A 20,770-nucleotide genomic window follows, 5' to 3' on the forward strand; every position below is an offset into this window, starting at 1 on the left:
CAATATGGCAGTTCATCCTCCTCTATATCTTCTTCATTGAATTCCCAACTGATGATACATTATTTTTGTTATTTTATAAGAAATAAGCGAATAACATTTATAGAAAGAGAAAAAGAAGAATAAGAATAAGAATTCTACTCTATTCAAAAGCATCTTCTTCAGCACAGGAACTATTTTAATTTGTGGCTTAAGAACATTAAATGGTTATTTTATATAATACACTATATACATACATAAAACTTTTGTATGTGTATTTATATGTGCATGTGTCTAGATACATAGTACAGAGAATGAGTTCTTTCAGAAACAGCAAACATTTTAGGTAGTTTAGATATTCTGTTAGGACCATTAACTGTCATGCATTTAAAGTTTAAAAGAATCTACAATATAAATAAACTTGTATTATTTATTTCTTAATAACCTGATTAAGATGTAGAGCTCTAGCTATATTCAAGAACAGCTACTAGAAATTATTTAGTCACATATTTATTACATGTATTTAAACTGCAGATTTGCATGGTAAATGTCACTATGTGAAACCATCTGAGAAAAATGTCAAGGTCATAATAGGCTTCAGCATTTTTGATTTTCAAAACACAATTTTATTTACAATTGTGTTTCTGATTGTAATCTTGTCATTTTTATTTTCTTGAGAACTATGACTGATTTATTTTTTTAAAATAATTTTTGCCTTCTGATGCTTTTGCTTTTTTATTGTCTGTAATTCTACTATAAATGTATCTTTTAAGATGCATATATGCAATAGACAGTGGTTAAAAAAGCAAAAATGATTTAGATTTACTCACTTTGAGTAATCTAATATAATCCTCTTGTTTCTGGATTTCCACCCCATCCACATTATTGAAAAGTAATTTTATGTTTCTGAATCAAAATACTGTTCAGAATTATTGCACATTTCTTTGTGTTATATACAATATTCTTCAAGATTCTGAGTACCCTCAGCTATCACTGAATTGGGTGGAAGTTAAGGGCATTTGTTTTCTTCTATCACTAGGTCAGAAAAGGATGTAGGGAGGGGAAAAAAACAAAGTCAATTTCTTACAAGTAACATTGTTATAACAGTGCTTTCCACTGAAGTGACACATGGACCTCTTTGGAAAAAACATATAATTATAGCTGAAATGATTACACAAACACAAACAGATTTTAATTTAGTAGCCACTGAGATCTTTTTCTCCTAAATTTTCAGTGACCACTGATAATGAAGATTATTTTATATAGATATTATATCAACTAGTATAATCTTTCTAAATTTTGCATTGAGAAGCTTCACTTTTAGTTCAGCTATAGTGCTCAAGATATTTTGAAAATACCGGTAGAGTGTAAAGACATCAAATACACTGTACAAGTTGTACACTGTACAAGTTGATTTATGAACACTTTTCCCCACCTTGATGAAAAAATCTATTTTGCTTATTCTCCCCTCCTCTAAGCTAGCAGCCTAAACCTTTTTTTATTGAAAGTATTTTAGTTCTACATGCTTTAGAGGAGGGTTTTTTTTTCTTTTCACTTGTATAGGTGCTCTTCTGAAACTTCTTGGCTTCAAGCCTGATTACATAGCACTGAAGGCTAACTAATCTCTCTCTGTAGGTCCACTTTCCTGTATGAATATTAAAAAGTTCCATCTTAATGTCCTTTGACTATCATAGCCACCCCATTAGGCAGGTAGAATTCAGCCATATGGAGAACAAGATGCTTAACAGCCATACTACATGGATCAAAAGTCAGACCACAGCAATCAACAAGTCAGTCAGGTGAGACTGTAATTCATTCTAGAGACAAGGTGGGTGAGGTAATATCTTTAAATATTACCTCACCCACCTTCTCCCTGTAACTGACCTGACTACAACAGAGCTCCATTCAACAATGTATTTAACTATGTCATTAATAATGTTAATCCAAATTGGCAGCAAAATGCAAGTAGGTAAAGGTAAAGTGAGTTAGGGAAGTAATAAGGCATCTAAAGAGACAAGAGTTTCTTCCTTCCTTTTGTTTTTCTTCATTTAAAAAAGGCCATGACTATAAAATTCAAGTGTCCAGGGCAAAGTTTTTGAGACATTTTCTATTCCCAAAGTAATAGGAAGCAAGCTGAGTTAACTTCTCTCTTCCTGATGCATTTCTCTCCCTATTCCCTAGTATGTCATTATACAGTAAATCATGAGTCCGGCATTGTACAGTAAAAAGACAGGGAATCCCTATGAATATTTACAATTCTTCATCAACCCATCTATCTTTATAATATATGTCGGATCATCATCATCATCGTGGAGATGGTAAATACCATGCAGACTATGAATGCATATTCTGCACTGAAGATTCACTGGGAAAGATGGATATACTATAACATGCTAAAATAGGGGCATAAATTGTGAAATACTATATGTAGAAAGAAAAGTATCAAAACTGCATGAGAGAAAATGAAATACCCCTTCACTTTAAAATCAGCATGCACATTGCTGGCCACTAGTAAGTAGAAGACTGCTGCGAAGCTCAAGGGAGAAGTTACAATTTCCCAGTCCTGCATGGTAGGTTCACTTCACTTTTCAGCAGTTAGGAATGTAATTCTCTTTTGGAATATGAATAGTACAAGCACAGTCCTGTGCTTCTGAGAAATATATATGAAAAGGTGTCTGCTGATTTGTTCATACATAAATTCTAACTATATCTTCTTTGTCCAGTGACACCTGTTGAAATGAACCATCACTATTTTGCATAACAAAAATAACAACTGTTTAATTTTATTTGAATTCTTAAAGTACCTTAACACTGTACAGTGGCATGAGGAAAAACTGAATACTATAGTGACCAATAACTCTGATGCGTGGAAATATGCACTGGGATGGATTTCCCCCCCCCCCCCCCTGCTTAAACTTGCATGGAAATGAGGAAAGCCAAATGTATGCAAGTATTTCTTTGACAAGTGTCTCAGGTGTCTGGTATTATGAGTGATGACAACACTAGAAAATTATAGAGACAAATAGAGTTGCACAAAGTAACTTCCCCACCAACCATGACATATAGTGACATAGGATATTGTAATGTAAATCCAGTTTACAGATCATTGAATATATGAAGCACTGGAATAGCATTTAACAAAGTCTTTGATCCTTGATTTTGCAGTGGCTTGTTTGCTTTTAATGAACAGGATTTCACATCCTATTGTAAGAAAACATCATTTGCATTGCACAAGACTTCTTTCTCATTTGACAGATTACTTAGTTATGGGGGTAAATTAAATAAAGATTGCCTATCTCCTAGAACTGGAAGGGACCTTGAAAGGTCATTGAGTCCAGTCCCCTGCCTTTACAGCAGAGTTAAGTACTGTCCCTGACAAATTTTTGCCCCAAATCCCTTAATGGCCTCTGCAAGGATTCAACTCTCAACCCTAGGTTTAGCAGGCCAATGCTCAAACCACTGAGCTATCCCTCCCCCCGTAGAACACATATAGAGTATGTATGGTGTGGGTACATAGAATATAAATGTTTCCTGTTATATTATAATATGGGGTACGGTTGATTGAGAACAATACATTCAGCATCTTACAAGCATGTTATAAAACACTAACCAGCATCATTTTGGTATCTCAGTCCTTTACAAACTTCCATCGAAGTATCAGAAATTCTGGTGCCATGTGTTCCCAGTGTGTGCACACTTCTGCCTTTATTTTGTAACTTTCATGTATGCTGCCTTGATGCCTTCTCACAGGCCAGATCTACACTAAACCTGTAAGGTTGCCTAAAGGTACGCAACTCAAGCTACATAGAATATGTAGCTGGAATCAGCTTACCTTAAGCTGCACCATCCACACAGTGGGAGGCCGATGAGAGCAAATGCTCCTGCCAACTTCCCTTACTCCTCATGACTGTGAGGAATATAGGTGCTGACTGGTGCGACCCTCAGTGTTCAATGTATGGGTCTATGCTAGACCCACTAAGTTGAATGCCATAACATCGATCTCCAGTGTGGTGAATGTAAATGAGCCCTGAATACTCTTCATTCAGTGCAATTGTGTTATCCTGGCTATGATGCCAGAGCAGCATAAAAGGGAATTTCAAGAAGCCTTAAACAGTAGCTATAGAGTCTTCTGGTGTGATTCAGGAAGTTTGTCAGGTCTGGTTAAGAGAATAAAAAGGCACTCTTGGGCTATGTCTGCACTTCAAGGCAGGGATGTGATTCCCAATTAGATTAGGCATACACTGCTCTGGATTGCATGAATAACATGTGCAATTGAGAAGTGTTGTTATTTAGGTAGCTTAGAATTTACTTGTAACTCAAGAATTCTTCAATAATGGGAAAGCACATAAAGGCACCTGTGAACTCTCCTGTTATATGTAGCAGTTCTTACTCACAAGATGACAATTTTCACTTCAAACAATCACAGGGCAGATTACATTGGATCTGCTAAATATTTTTGTCAATGCTCTTGCCAAAATGTTTCCCCTAAAAAGTGAATATTCCTTCTGTTTTAACACATTCATTCATTATATGTAAACCACGGTCTGAATGAACTCTGCCTTCCCTTCTATTGATGAACTGTGGGGAAAGATCTCTGGAGCAGTATACTCCCGAATGTTTCCTCTAATCTTTTCCATCCATGTGCAGATTTCTTCTGTACATGTGCAAAATAAATTTTGTTACATGCACCAAGACATGTGTTAATGTGCACTACCAGGAGTATCAAAAAGCTAGCTATGGATGCTCTGCTGATCAACTGGGCAGCATTGGAATATCTCCTGCGTAGCTTTACAAGTGCATAGCTTGTAGGGAATACTGATACACACCCAGTTTGTCTAGGAGGTAATCAACAAATAGATTTGATTTTCCAGGGTGATCAGTTTTGACTTTTGGGAGTTAAAGGTCACTTTAGACTTGGATGCAGGGGTCCCGAAAGGCTTATTATCCTTATTTTGTGATGAAAGAGCCCCAGAGCTGTGCTTATTATGTACTAGGAGGGGTGGACTCAGTTATCATTTGACCCTCTCCCATGAGATAGAACTGATAAGATCCAATTAAAGTCCTTGTTACTGCTCAGTGATCACTGGAGCTACAATTGCTGGTAAGCTGGTGCGGGAATATATCTTTCACCTGGTGAAAGCACAGTGGTCAGGTGAATGGTAATGCAGAAGGTGTGGCAGCACTGGGTTTCCCACTCATCTAGTGAAATAGTTAAGCGCTAGGCTAAGTGGCAGAAACTTGGAAGGGGGAATGACAGCTAAAGGCTGAAGTATCAGGGAGCTGTGACCACAGTGAGCAACAGGAGAGAGGGTGGATACAGTGGTGAGCAGCAACACAAATGACAGTCGTGGTAGAAACATTATTCAGCCTTCTTGCATCCTCTGCGAGTCAGGGATAAACCCACATGAATGTACCACTGAATTCTTGGATTTTGTTGAGTTTAGACAACAAACTGTGAGGGGACAGAAAAAGGGAGGGAAGTGTTAAAGGGATATGTGTCTGCTGAACTTTCACTGTGCAAAGAACCAATGTAGGAAAAAGGTATTGTCCAAGACATGGGGGAATGGAGAGACATGTGTTTAATTATTATTTGCATACTTTTGATTTGATGTGGTAGAGTCTTCCAAAATAATGATGACGAGTCCCTTTTCACTAAAGTTTTCTTTGTGCTCTACACAGACTTAATGCTTAGAAATGGGGAATGATTGCCCCTGAAAGGTGCCCTGGAAGAATTGGTGAGTTTTCCCAGGTTTCTGTAAGAGTTCTGTTTTGTAATGTTAAAAAGGAACCCTTAGATATTGAACCCAGGGCTTGTTTCTGCCAATGCCACCTGACATGTATATGCACTGTTGCTGATGCTGCTCTTTTTAAAAACTTGCCCTCATGGCAGATTTTATCAATTAAACTTGTGATCTTATTAACACTTAACTCAGATTCCTTGAAACAGGAGTGCAAGTATTCTTGCTAAAGCTCACAGCTGTTCTGTGAAAAAAGAGGGGAAAAACACCCTTTTTTTGCTTTTGCTTCTCATTAATGGAGTTCCATGAAGTTTACAGTGTTGAATTTCTTTTGAATGAGTCCTTTTAATAGCAACATAGTTCTGTGCCAATTCAAGTTCAGTTGTCCCTTTACATAAAAGCCGAGCTTGTCCTTGGATTAAATTACACTCCTGACATTGTTATGTAGGGTGCTTGGCACTGGTGTGTTGCAACTCTCCATGGCAGAAGTAGCTGTGTTTTAGTGGTAAGGCAGCAATATCTACTACAGGTTATACCTTTCTAACCTGGGACTGTCTCATCTGGCAACACCTCTGGTCAGCCAGGACCACAGATGTTGCTGAACAAGAGAGCCCTGGGGTAGTAGGGCCAGCAGCTGAGAGCCCCGCAAAAGATGAGGCAGGTGATAGTGGGACCAGACACTCAGCAACCCGGCAGCAGTAGCAGGACTGTGTTAGCTGGGCAGGGGCAGCCTGTGCGTACTGGCCCAGAATTGAGGACAGAGCTGCGGCAGTCTGACTGGCAGTAAGGCCGGGCTATGGCAGCCCAGCAGAAGAAGCCTGTCTGGGGCCGGAGCAGGTTGTCAGTCTGATTGGGGCTGTGCGCCATTTGGCATCAGGGCTAGGGCTACATGCTGCTGTGCTGGCAAAGGGCCTGGAGCAGCAGTTATGGCAGCGGGGCTGAGACAGATATATCCCAGCCAGCAGTGGGGGAAAAAGGAGCCAGTGGCAGAGTGGGGCAGCAGGATGAAGAGGCCAGGGTCTTGTGTGCATGTGGTAATTTTTTGTTGTCAAAAGTAAGCATTTGCCATGACATTTGTCATGTTGCATTGTGAACACTCCCTGGGGACCTTCCCTGGTCCGTCAAATTCCCTTATCCGGGACCACTCAGGTCCCAGTGGTGCCGGCCCATTGAAGGCCAACCTGTATATATTTGAGAGAATTTGTATGTCTCTGTTGCTCTTGTGAAATGGTAAGAGCTAGGACCACCATATTCGGTGTCTGAATTAATCCTCTTATCACAACTTAACATACAGAAAAAGAGACAGAATCACCAGACAAGTGAAATGGATTGTCTGGGGGCATGCCTTTAGGCAGGATGCGGGGGGGCTAAAGTTCCTGCCCCCAGATTCATATGGGGACACTTCTGGTTATTTCCATGGTCCAGGGAGTGAGGGAAAGTGCAAAGTTTGCTACATTCCTCACTCTGGCTGGGGAGCACGGGGGGGGGGGGGGGGGGGGGACGGGACACAGGTGAACTGTGCACTTTGTTCTCACTTCCTGACTGGGACAGTAAGAGGGAGAGCAAGCAGCCCCAGTATGAATCTTGGGGGTGGGGGAAAAGGCTTTGTCCCCTCTGTCTCTCACACACAGACTCTCTCACACACATAGAGCCCTTCCTCGCCTTCTAACCCTGACTCTGCAGTCCCCAGACTCGAACCCTTACTTAAGGACCAGAGTTACACCAAGTAAATGTGCTAGTATTGTATAAACAAACATTCCGAGTTGGAAAGGAACTATATACGTATCAAATATAATTATTACTTTAAAGAGCCTTCTCTCTTTCCATCCAGTCTTTTGATAAGATTTGGGGCCAGTTTTCAGACATCTGATGGAAGTAGGCTGTTGTATATTGCCCCCCAGGATAGAGTAATGATACCAGGTAAAGCTTTCATTTAAATTCCAGGGCTGCTGTTAGGATGTTAGATGAATTTAAAGAGGATTTAACCACATCCTTGATAAAGAATGAAATAATAATTAATTATTGAATTTGAACTAGCTTCACACGTGATTATTCTAATTATATAACTATAGATATATAAATAATGGAAAATCTGTAGTTCTACACAGGAAGTTGCTCTAAAGCATAGCAATCTATGGCCTGTCAATAATATCAAACTGGATGCCAAAGGGACCCAGTGATAACCATTCCACCATGGCTGAGCTGGGACATGGAGAGGAAACAGCAAGCCCTTCTCCTGTAGCTAATACCTGTGCAAGATGGTATTAATAATAGTAAAGAGAGGACCCTGGAAGGGTAGCTAAAGTTGGAGGGAGCCGTAGTCCTTCCTCCCTGCACATAGGCAGGTCTTCATTGTCGGGGAAGGCTGGCTTTGCTGTTCTACAGGAACAGTAAGTAGTGCTTTGATTTCAGTATCCAGTAGGCATTATGCTTTATGTAGAGGTAATACCTCTAGTCACTGCTGTTCAGGCCGTTGACATATTGTCTGGCTATAGCAAAAGAAGGACAAAAGACATATGATATGGGTTCAATCAGGCCACAACTTTATTATTAGGGGTCTGGGATTACCTAGCAGATACAAGTGTACAGTTCAGGAACTCCCATGTTTATTCTGTAATTGCCCTGAGGGGCTTTTACCAGTTCCCCTTTTTTCCATCCAGGTCCCTCCAGGAAATGTGTTGCTAGGACTTCCTTTCCCATCCAAAAGAGAGGATTCCAGTTCAGGGTTGTCCCTTTAACATTCCTAGGGCATGAGTCAGTGACCACACTTACCCCTTTCATCTTTTCACCTACCCGTACCCCAAGCCATAAAGCCCGGTTTGCTTAATTTGTTCCAGTTAGCCAAACACACCCCTTCTTAAAGGTACCAGGTCATCATTCTATCTCTCTCTAGTGTAGCCCTGCTATAAATGAGTCCTTAAGGACTAAATATAAATTTGGGGTTTATCCCATCATCTTAGTAATACATTGAAGAATATTTTAAAAGGATCAGGCAAGCCAGTCTAAATATTTATCACATATTTGGTTATGAATTAATTTAAATTAAGAGGAAATTAAATGTATAGCCTGCAGTTTCTTGATATTGGGTCACATGAAGCAGAATGAACCAGCTGCACTGATTTCTATGAGTAAAATGGTGAGCCAAATTCTCAGCTGTCATATACAGGCACCGCTTCATTGATTTCAGTGGAGCGGTATCTATTCACACCTGCCAAGAATTTGGCCCACTTAGGGAAATCTCAAAGTCATGTCATGCTCACTTGATTTGGCAGAAAAGTCCTCATGGTATTAAAACCTGGTTAATCATTGCAGAATATATTATAGAATATCCTCAAGCAGCATAAATATGTGTTAATGGAGCTGAACAAATTAAGCCAATGAATCTATCCTGATTTATAACATATGAGGATCTTTCACACATCCCTCCTCCCCACCCACACTTCTTACAAAGATGATCTTGTTGATCCTCCTTTACTAGATTCTTCCATTTTCTGTCTTTGATTTGGACTGCTGCCATGCAGAGTAAATAGTGACAGATAAAAGCACTGTTTATTTAAATAGTTTTGTGTGGTTAAGTGCATGACTTGTGATCTAGAGCTGAGATTTCAAACATTGATTTCTAAGTGCCCTGAAAGACAAATCAGCAATCACTCCAGGACTCCGCTGTCAGATACTTCTATTTGTTCGTAACACTTCAATTTATTTGAGTATCATGCTAATACATATCGGTGGTTGTTCTCTGTTTATTGTTAGGATTTTCAGAAAATGAGAAATGATGAAACTATGTACTTTTTATTGTGTAACTAAATTGTTAATTTGAAAGCAATGAAGTGTTACTTTTATCGCAAGTGAAACACGTTAAGGATCTGATTCTCTTGTCTCATACTAGGTTTTTACCCTTAACTTACTGCTGTTTATACCAGTGTGGAGCCAAACCTGAGTAACTTTACTCAGGGTACATCTACACTACAACGTTAATTCGAACTAACTTAGTTCGAATTAGTTAATTCGAACTAAGCTAACGCATCTAGAACTAAAAACTAGTTCGAATTAGCGTTTTGCACACTGATTGGACACTGGGGCACACTTAAGGGCAGCTGAAACCGGTTCTGGCAGGGCATCAGGTCAGTAGTTGCTTTGTGTGGCTGCTGTCTGAGGCTATCTGAGGCTCGAGCTTAAAGGGACCCCCCTGGACAGCCGGTTCTCAGCTTTTCCGTTTGCTTGCCAACCTTGCCGAGGGACAGCAAAGCGTTGGTCTCTGTGCCCGTCTGTGTCGGTGCTTTCCTTCGGGGACGCCGCCGCAGGTGGCAACATGGAGCCAGAGCTCGCCCTGAACCTTCTGGTGCACTTTCTGGACTTGCTTCTGCAAGCCTGCCACCAATGGCTTGAGGCTGCCTGGCACCACCTGGTGCACGTCAGCCCCCTGCCTCTCCACCTGGCCGCCCTGGGGGCCGTGGAGCAGCCGCAGCGGCGCCCTGGCACCGGTGTGCCCCGCCGCGTCTGGCGTCTGGACACCAGCAGCGACTGGTGGGACCGCATCGTCCTGGAGCGCTGGGAAGATCAACAGTGGACCCAGAACTTCAGGATGAGGAGGGACACCTTCCTGGAGCTCTGCAAGTGGCTCGCCCCTGCTCTGCGCAGAAGGGACACTCGCATGAGGCCCGCCATCCCCCTCCAGAAGTGGGTGGCCATCGCCCTCAGGAAGCTCTCCACGCCGGACAGCTACCGATCCATCGGGAACCAGTTCGGCATGGGGAGATCCACCTTCGGGGCGGTGCTCATGCAGGTATGGCACTCGTCAGCCACTGCACTACACTGCTCCTCGTGAAATGAGGAGTAACGGTAGTTCGAACTAGGAAGCCTAGTTCGAACTACCTAGTTCGTGCCCCGTGTAGCCGCACTGCACGGGGTTCGAACCAGCGGGGTTTTAAAAATGGCGGCTCCCCGCTTATGCAAATGAAGCCCGGGAAATTCAAATCCTGGGCTTCATTTGCAAGTGCGGTATGCCTACATTACCCCACTAGTTCGAACTAGCGGGGTAGTGTAGACATACCCTGAGAGGATAGTTCAGCCTCCATACTAGATCAGTTTTCCTAATCTCTTCTGAAAATGTCAAGAATTGTGTCAATACATGCACACTGGTGCTAGTGGGTTACTTTTTGCAGATGACACTATGGTCTTGGGAACTGGGTAGAAACCATCAACTCATTAAATAATCTCATCCCAAAATATTTTAAAATTCACATACAAAGTTCTGGCTCAGTACTAACCATATGATGGAATCCTACTGCCTGGTAGAATTCTGTACAATGATAGTAACATTCAGGTCAGTTAGTGAAATTGTATATTAAGTATTATACATGCACTGTTTTCATTTGTCATTATTGTATCATGATTTCTCTCTCTCTCTCTCTCTCTCTCTCATTTTGCATGTGATGTTGCACATATCTATATTTTGAAGGAGTTCACAAATTTTATGAGTTCTGAATCTTGGAAAGTTTTGCTACTATCAAAATCTCTGTCCTCTCCCCAGGGCCAGAGTAAGACATGCTGAGGCTTCACAGCATGACCAAAAATGTGTATTACTCTAAGAGAAAGGTCAATGAAAATAGAAATAATTTAAGTTTTATATTTGCATATATTCCCAGTGCATAGGCAAGGATGCAACTAAAAACTAGGTTTCTTTTTTAGTTTTTTTTATTTAGAAATACCTCATAATCTGAGGCCCTAAACCGTAATTTAATTATCTTGTGCATAAATGCAGTGCGGCCTTTCCCATAACAGTTAATGGGCCCTCAGCAATTTAGCCATGTTGTCAGTTTTTCCTATTATTCACAAAGGAGAAGAAGCCAGGCTGTCTTAAGGGAAGATGATGCCCTTTGCCAGTAGCTGAAAGCTGGGTGAGTGATGGGAGAACACAAAAGAATAAGATTGTGGTGGCAACAAGGAGGAATGGGCTAGGAAAGAAAAGTGATTAGATACTGAGGGGGAAGGCTTCACACTGAAGGGAAAGTACAGGAAGGTGAGGAACAACAGGAGATTGAGAGATGTTTCAAGGGAGCACAGCAGAGAAGAAGTATGGATTAGGTTCATAGGAGACAGTGAAGGCAAATGGAAGGAAATATGGGATGTCAGTGAGTATAGGAAGTTGGTAGGGAACAAGTGCCTTTAAGGGACCATGTGTAGGTGAATCTGAGTGGGACAGTGTAGCCAGACAGACACCTTTCCCTCCCCCCCCCGTCACATCCCTCTTATTTGCCTCTCTGAGGTCCCTGAAGCATACAGGACAGAGAAGGAGCAATACAATCAGCATAGTCTATGCTGGCTCATCTGATCCTGAGAAGCTGAAAACATAGATATGAGAAAAGAGCGATTAAGGCAATAAGCTGACCTCGAGGCTGCGAGAACTGCCCGGCTGGCACCCATGTTGATATGATCACACCCAGTCCCTGGGAGAGGCATCTCCTACTGAGAAAAGAATCCCCAGTACTTCCAATTAAGTTATCTCTCTTACAAGTGTAAATTAAGTTCACAACTCTCTTGTAAGAACTGGTCTCACAAAAGACAGACCAGCACCATTTGGCATCAGAGATAAGAAAGAGAAATACGTGACCCCATGGGTATAAAGATGGGCCAGCAGCACACTCACTTTGAGTGTCAATCTACCATCTACTCGCTGGTCGGGTTAGGTGTTTGACCTCCCGAGGTTTCATAGGTGATGACCACCTCGTATTTTCGTCTTTCCTAAGAATTGAGGGACCGGCCCTGGCCTGACACGCTGGAGTTGAGAGGCACAGAAGGGGGTAAAAATTGTACCTGGATGTGGTCCTTTGTCTTAAGTGTACACATAGACTTAGAGTTCTTTAAAGATTAAGTTGTCACTTGGTACCATTATTTCTATTTTCTATCTTTATTTTCTTTGTAACCATTTTTAAGATCTATATTTGCTAGCAGTTAAGAAATAGAGCAATAGTCATTGTAACCATATGATTTATAAGCTTCTTTTATAAACCTGTAACTGTTTAAGTTTTAACCTGACTCCTTCAGTTGCTGTAACAGAACCAAGCACAATTTAAAAGCACTCCAGCAGGTCATAAGGGACAGGTATAGGGAGAGCTTGGGCATTTTGGATCGTGTCACTCTCAGGTGACAGATCCATTGGGGCATCTCTCAGTCTTCCCTAGACTGCCCGCTGCGAAGGGATCCTGTATCTTAGCAGCTGAAATCTGAGATGTAATAAGCTCTTCCTATAAATTCTGGGGCATCTGTCAGCCTGTTGGCTGCCCTCTGCAACGGGACCCCGGTCCTAGCAGTAAAGTCACGGACGTCAAACCTTTTCTTGAGTGTAACACACACACACACACACACACACACACACACACACACACACACACACACACACACTGCCCTGACCGTCGGCTGACAGTTTGTCTTTCTAATTAAAAGCTTCAGGGGGTAGCCGAGTTAGACTGTAACAGGATAAACTTAAAAAACAACAAATAGTCTGGTAGCACTTTAAAGACTAACAAAACATGTAGATGGTATCATGAGCTTTTGTGGGCACAGCCCACTTCTTCAGATGACCCACTTCTTTAGATGAAGAAGTAGGTTGTGCAAATGAAAGCTCATGATACCATCTACATGTTTTGTTAGTCTATACTGTGCTACAGGACTATTTGTTGTTAAGTTTTTCTAATTAGAGACAGATTTAGGGAGGGATTGAATGGCATTCCCCATGCTCCTTATGGATGAAAAAAGTTACTTTTAGTATTTAAGCCTGAATTTTGAGCCTGAGACAATGGTACACGAATTGGGGATGAACAGCATCCTCAGTAATATGAAAACATTGGAAGGCATGGAAAATTTTTTTTAATCTCTATCTTCAAAAAACCTATACAATTGGCAGGGGTTTTTTTAGGGGTGGGGATGCTGGCTAGTGAATTTGAAAGGATTAGAAATACTGACTCTGCAGATAATTAAAAGCAAATATAGCATAACTAATCCAGCATCAAAGTTCCAAAGATATTTTATTTAATAAAGAAAAGAAAATATACTTATTTAGGTCCAAGGAGAGAAGATCTTCTAATGCCTAGTTCCCATCAGATGTATTACTGTAGCAAACATTAAACAAGCTACATTTCTGAACTCACTAAATTAATATCCATTACAAAACTGGAGAGTAATATCTCTGAAAAAGAAGCTTGTGGAAAGAAGCAGAGGAGACTGAAATATCTTGAAGAATCTATCACCCAGACAATGGTTCTTGGGATTTTCTGAGTGTTTGAATTAAGCCTCAGCAGTTAGGCAGATATTTCTCCTCCTTTGTACGTGTGTTGGTGTTTATATACACTAAATAGATATACACATATCTTTTAAGCAAGAAAATCTACTCTCCTTAAAGACACAAAGAGGTGCTTGTGTTTCAAGATCAGATACATACATCTGTGTGGTTTCAGTTCTATTACTTAGCTAAAGCTTTAGTCTATTACTTGACTAAAGCTTCGCAGCAGTAATGCAATAAAAAGAGAAAAAAACCGACTGACCTTTTAAGGTTCAATGCATGACTTCTTCACATAATTACAATTAAACACACACAAAACTGGCTAACTCTGAGGTTCTCAAACTGTGGTCTACAAAGCACTTACTAGCACCATGTAAGGAGTTCACTAGTAACATGGTGATGGTTGTCTTTTGTAACACGCTACTAACTCATATTGGACCCATTAAATACTTTCCTAATGTTAGCTTTCCAAGTAAGCAATTGCTTTAGTTACTGCAGTGGTATTATATAATCATAAATGAAAGAAAAATAGTCTGCATGTTGGGTATGTGGTGGCAAGGATATGTAGTCCACATGACAACCACTCTATAAAGATATGCACTGGGACAAAACTTTATCCCTTGCTCTATTATATTACTATTTATATAATATATAGGAAATCACATTCCCCACTGCCTTGTGGGTAGGTTCAGAAGATCCAAAGGCTATGGGAGTAAACCCAGGCAGATAATCCGGAGTGTAGATAATCCGGAGTGGAGACCCTAAGGCAGTTAACAGTAAGGTTTCATCCATTCTGTTTTTCTGGCATCTCCTGCAGTCAACTCAGTTCCTAACATAGGGTATGTCTACACTACCCTCCTAGTTCGAACTAGGAGGGTAATGTATGCATACCGCACTTGCTAATGAAGCCCGGGATTTGAATTTCCCGGGCTTCATTAGCATAAGCGGGGAGCCGCCATTTTTAAATCCCCGCTGCTTCGAACCCCGTGTAGCGCGGCTACACGGGGCTCGAACTAGGTAGTTCGGACTAGGGTGCCTATTCCGAACTACCGGTACACCTCGTTTCACGAGGAGTACCGGTAGTTCGGAATAGGACCCTAGTCCGAACTACCTAGTTCGAGCCCCGTGTAGCCGCGCTACACGGGGTTCGAAGCAGCGGGGATTTAAAAATGGCGGCTCCCCGCTTATGCTAATGAAGCCCGGGAAATTCAAATCCCGGGCTTCATTAGCAAGTGCGGTATGCATACATTACCCCGCTAGTTCGAACTAGCGGGGTAGTGTAGACATACCCATACTGGCTTTTGTCTTTCCTTTGGATCTAACTCAGGCGACTGAGAGGGGGATAGTGCTGTTTGGGCAACGCACTTTCCTCAAACACTAGCCCAGGCCATGCATCATGCAGGAGGAGACACTTACCCACACACAGCTATACACAGCTACTACAGTCGATACAATAAGCAAACTTGCCTACAGCTTGGTAGCTGGAATGTGCAGACAATGTGTCCTGGCAAATCCAATGTTGGATGCATAAGCCATGAAGGAAGTTGCAGATCCAGGCACAACTCAGATTGTCACTGCCGCTGCTTACCACTGTCTCTCGAGACAAATGGGCCATGTATATAAAATAAAATCACAGAGATGTCAGGTATATAATGGACATTTATTGACCCATACACTGGCAAAGTGATCCACCTGGGAACTAATAGCTTCACAGGCTATTTATAGGATGTTTTTATCACAGGTCACTGAAAGATATTTTTGGTACTTTCCCCAATAAGATAGAAATGTCACTTTTTGTGTTTCAATAATGCTTTTATAAATCGATCCAATAGAAGCACAGTAGCCTCAACTGTTTTGCATTTGTTTCTTCTAGCGCACAAACAAATTCCAGAAGTATTTGGGGATGCAAATATTTTTGTCTGAACTCCTGGATTTTCACAGTGGTTTTTGAAGCATGCATTGGCTGACAAAGTTCTATCAGGTGCAACATGTGTGATCTCAGCAGCTAACATCAAAAAAAAGTTGTGTTCTGCACAGGTGGTAATTCCCTTCTCAGTCACTTGTGTTTTCTCTTCCATCAGCAGCTAGCCAAAAATACAAGCAAGTGAAGGTTTTCAAGGCTCAGATGTAATTAGTTGCTAATCCATCTGAATGGTGGCCTTTCGGTACTATTTATGCAAGGTTAAGGGTACTTTTTGTGAAGGTATATTGCTTTTAAAACTTTACTAATGTATTTGTGAAGTTGGCCTCCGAAGACCAGTCTCCCCGGCACTGAGGTTTTGAAAGATTTGCTAGCAAAAGGGTACATTAGTGTATATGCTCCTGAGCACCAAGTACACACCACTACCACTGCACTGTTGAAAGGAGTTTTAAGGCAATTCAAAGCCTGGCTATTTAGCAACCATATGGTAAATATTATCATTAAGAACATTGGTTGACTGTAAATTCTGGAATAAATATTTTAATCTGGTAAAGCTCTCTTCAGGGGATTCCTAGAACTTGAAATGCCTGTGAACAGAGATTCATATGAAATGTAAGCATGGCCAAACTGAGTCACATCAATGGTCCATCTAACCCAATATCCTCTTTCTTAAAATGGTCAGTGGCAGATGCTTCAGAGGGAATCAACAGAACAGGATATTTATTGAGTGATCCATCTCTGTTCTCCAGTCAGTGCATGATTTCAGTTCTTCCTCGAGAATACATGAATCTCTTTTTCCCAGTTCTGTCTCCAAGCCATCCTGTGCATAGTACAGTTCTGGGTGGCCACTCCAGGCCCCATGCGTTGGGGGGCCCCATGGTGGCCGCCCCAGCCATCTTATGACTGACACAGTCCTACATATTGATCTTAACCGTAGGGCTAAAGATGGTCTGGGTGAGGGGGTGCCTGAGGCTAGTGGTAGAGGTCAGGCCCCACCCCCTATACATTGCTTGGCACTTCGCTTACTGGCGTCATGGTGAAGCAGAGCGACCCATCTGGGAGATGGTGATGGAGCAGAGTAGGTTGCTGCATTGCTCTGCTTCTAGTGGCTCCTGCCATCATGGTGAGCAAGTGTGGGGGTGACCTCTGCATTTGCCCTAAGGCAGGCCCCTTGGGAATCCTCCTAATAGTGTCTCTTGGGGGTTTGGGGAAAAAAGTGCAATGGGGGCAGGAGGGAGTGGAACAAGAGCAGAAAGAGATGGGGTTGGGGAGGAGCAGTGGCAGGACCTAGGGGAAGGAATGGAAAAGGGTGGAGGTGGGGCAGGACTTGGCTAAGGATGGCCCTGTTTGTCTCTCTAACTGCTAGGCCCTTTTCACAAAATGTCAAGCAGTGAGATCTGTGGCTTCATTGAGAGGAAGGTCAGTGATGAGGGGAAGAGAGAGCAATGGGTGGGACAGACTGCACTGCAACATAAAATGCTAAGAGCTTTGGTTCACCAACACATTGGTGCAGGTGCACCCAGACACAGGCGAGAGCCCTATGTTTGCTGTTTGGCAACGTCCACCACTGTTGCACCTTGAGGCAGCTCTGTGTGCAAAAGTAAGGGTATGTCTACACTACAGCACTAATTCGAACTAACTTAATTCGAATTAGTTAATTCGAACTAAGCTAATTTAAATTAGTGCATCTAGACTTAAAAACTAGTTCGAATTAGTGTTTTGCTGATTTGAACTATCATGTCCACACTGAGTGGACCCTGAACCGAGGTTAAGGATGGCCGGAAGCAGTGCCGGCGGGGCATCAGGTTAGGACTTAAAGCATGGAGCTGCTGTCTCAGGCTATCCGAGGGCTGTGTTTAAAGGGACCCCACCCCCACCCCGGACAGACAGTTCTCAGGGGTTCCCCACTTGCAAAGCAGTCCTGGCTTGGAGTGCCCGGAGTGCCCATACTCGGCACATCACAGCACTCGGCCATCAGCCCGGCTGCACTTGCCGCAGGCTGCCATCTGGAGGGGGGGGGTCAACCGAGGGGCTTCAGGAGAGCTTCCACCCCGAGGAGCCCGCAGAGCCAACCCAGTCCTCCCCATCGGGGGCTCGTACCCCATTCCTCCCTCACCTCCTTCCACTTACCCCTCCCTACCCCCGTTCCTGATGTAAAAAATAAAGGACACGTGTGTTCAAAAATAGAAACTCTCTTCATTTCACAAAACTGGGGGGGGGGAAATAAAACTGTGGGAAGACGGGGGAGAGGAGGCGGGAAAGGGCAGGAGAGAGTGTTGGAGAGGGGAGGGGGAAAACTGGGAAGAGGGAGCTGGAAGGGGGAGGCAAGGGAAAGGAGGGGGAGGGGAAACTCAGGGACTGGGGTGGGGGTCTTTCCAGGCCAACCGCCTCCCAGCACGGTGAGGGAGGGGGCCTCGGCGTCCCCGGGGGGATGGGGTGGAGGGTGTGGAGGTTGAGATGGGGGGTGTGGACATTGAGGAAGAGGGTGTGGGGGTTGAGGAGGAAGACATGGGAGGGGGCCAGGAGTGGGAGGAGGGACAGTAGTTGGGGGGGCAGCAGGTGCAGGACCAGCACGGGGCACCATGCTCTGCAGCAGGGCCTGCAGGTTTGAGTTCAGCCCTCGGACCTCAGCCAGCTGCTCCTGGCAGAGCTGGAGGTCTGCCCGCATCCAGGCCTCCACTGTGCGGTACACGGCTCGCAAGGACCCCAGGTGCTGGTCCCAGTACTCCTGCTCCGTGGTGGTGGTCCGGAGCAGGCCACGGGTGCAGGAAGATGTCCCGGGCAGGGTGGTGCGCCCTGCACGAGCAGCTGGTGCAGCTGTAGAGAAAGAAGAGAAGTGGTCTGTTCTCCCTGGGGACGCAGCGGATGATCCCAGCCCCCTTCCTGCCCCCCCGTGACATGAGGGCGACCATGCCCTGCACCGTCAGAGCTGCTGTGCTTGTACAGAGGCCATGGTCAGGATGTCTGGCTCTCCCTGGGACTGGGAGCTGCCCCAAGACCGCACCCATGTCCCTGTGCCATGTATCGTGTGGCTGGGGTGGCGGAGGCGGGGGAGATGTCCGCTGCCTCCATGTAGAGGGGACATGTGAAGGAAAAGCATCCTGCTGGGTCCCGCCCCGGGGTCAGGAGCATGTCAGGTTTCTTCACACATGTATGTGCCTATTGGGCCATGGCCCCTGGCTGTCACGCAGCTGGAGCCACCTGCCCAAGGGTGGCATGGCATGTGCTCACACATTCACAGGTGTCTGCGTGATCTGTGGAAGGCATGGCCCACGCGCGCGGTCTCTGGTCTCCCTCCCGCCTCCGCCCCCCCCCGAACTACTTAATTCAAACTACTTACCCGGTACGGTCTCCCTGGATGACCCTGCCAACTCTGGTGCTGGAACTGCTTGCGGTGGCCCCTCCGGTGTACCCGGGTCAAGGCCCTCCGGTCCCAGCTCGCTGTCCCCCGGGCTGGCACGGACCGCCCCGCCCCCCAAGAGTCAGTCAAGAGCGGGGAAGTAGGGGCAGGTGGCAGCCCCTGCTGCAGCGCTGCCCCTGGTGGCCCTGGCGTACGCCTGCTGCAGCTGCTTTACTTTCAGGCGCACCTGCTCCTGGGTGCGCCTGTGTCCCTTTTGGGCCATGGCGGCTGCTATCCGCCCGTAGACGGCTGCGTTCCTCCACCTAGTGCGAAGATCATGGACTTTGGGGTCCTGCCCCAAAACCTCAGTGAGGTCCATGACCTCCACACTAGTCCAGGAGGGCGCGCGCCGTCTATGGCCCCTGAATGGCCCCTGGGTGCTGGGGGACTGGGCAGGGGACGGCTCGCTGGCACTGGCTCCCTGGCCCATCCTGGGGCCACTGGTTCGGGGCACAGATTGCTGGCAGGGCTGGCTGTGTCTAGTGCCGTCTGGCCACAGCTACCCCTTTAAGGGCCCAGGGCTAGGGGAGAGGAGAGGAGTTTTCCTGGTTGTGCCCAGAGTGGCCACCAGGGGAACCTGGGAAGGGCTAGCCTCCCACTAGTTCGAATTAAGTGGCTACACAGCCCTTAATTCGAACTAGTTAATTCGAACTAGGCGTTAGTCCTCATAGAATGAGGTTTACCTAGTTCGAATTAAGTGCTCCGCTAGTTCGAATTAAGTTCGAACTAGCGGATCGCGTGTGTAGCGCCTATCAAAGTTAATTCAAACTAACGGCCATTAGTTCGAATTAATTTTGTAGTGTAGACATACCCTAAGGCTACGTCTACACTGGCCCCTTCTCCGGAAGAGGCATGCTAATTTCAAATTTTGGAATAGGGAAATCCGCGGGGGATTTAAATATCCCCTGTGGGATTTAAATAATCATGTCCACCGCTTTTTTTCCGGCTTGGGGAAAAGCCGGAAAAAAGCGTCTATATTGTGTCATATATAGGCATTATTCAAAGCCCAATGAAGTTAATGCGATATCTTTCATTATCCATATTTATCTGACCTTTCTATCTTGCTTCACAGCACATTTAGTATATCTTGGTGTGTATAAATAGCCACATATTATTAGTAATATTACTGTACTTTTAGAGAGCCTGTCAAGGAACAGGACCCTATTATGTTAGGCCCTGTATAAACATACTCTTAAGTTTTCAGCCAATGTGATTTAAATGGTTGTAAAGATATATAAAACCCAGAAAAATAAGTTTATAATGTGGCCATATAGAAACCCTTTGTGATCATGATGTCCCTTGAAATGGCTCTAAGGAATGAAGTACAGGTGACATTAAAGTAAAGGATTAGTTTAAAGTGAAATGCAGCAGAATCTTCTCAAAGGGAGCAATCAATGACTTAACAGTCTTTAGGCAGCTCATGTGTTACTTAATACTCCTAGATCCCGTTTTAA

The sequence above is a fragment of the Pelodiscus sinensis genome, chromosome 1 (genome assembly GCF_052426305.1).
Source record: "Pelodiscus sinensis isolate ZL-2025 chromosome 1, ASM5242630v1, whole genome shotgun sequence".
Taxonomy (NCBI): domain Eukaryota; kingdom Metazoa; phylum Chordata; order Testudines; family Trionychidae; genus Pelodiscus; species Pelodiscus sinensis.